The following is a 331-nucleotide window of genomic DNA, read 5'->3' on the forward strand; positions in this document are numbered from 1 at the left end:
TTACACAAAATATCATTAGTAGATCCAAATATTATGTCATCCACATAGATTTGTACAAGTAATACATGATTTTCTGATTTACAAATAAAAAGCGTTGTGTCAACCAAGTCTCTCTCGAACCCTTTTTTTAAAAGAAAGGTACTTAGTCTATCATACCAAGCTCTATGATCTTGCTTGAGACCATAGAGTGCCTTTTTAAGTTTATAAATGTGGTTCGGATATTTAAAATTTTCAAAACCAGGCGGTTGGTCAACATAAACTTCTTCTTGAATGTAACCATTCAAGAAGGCGCTTTTTACGTCCATTTGAAATAATTTGAAATTCATAATAG

This window comes from Lupinus angustifolius, chromosome LG15, assembly GCF_001865875.1.
Source record: "Lupinus angustifolius cultivar Tanjil chromosome LG15, LupAngTanjil_v1.0, whole genome shotgun sequence".
NCBI lineage: Eukaryota > Viridiplantae > Streptophyta > Magnoliopsida > Fabales > Fabaceae > Lupinus > Lupinus angustifolius.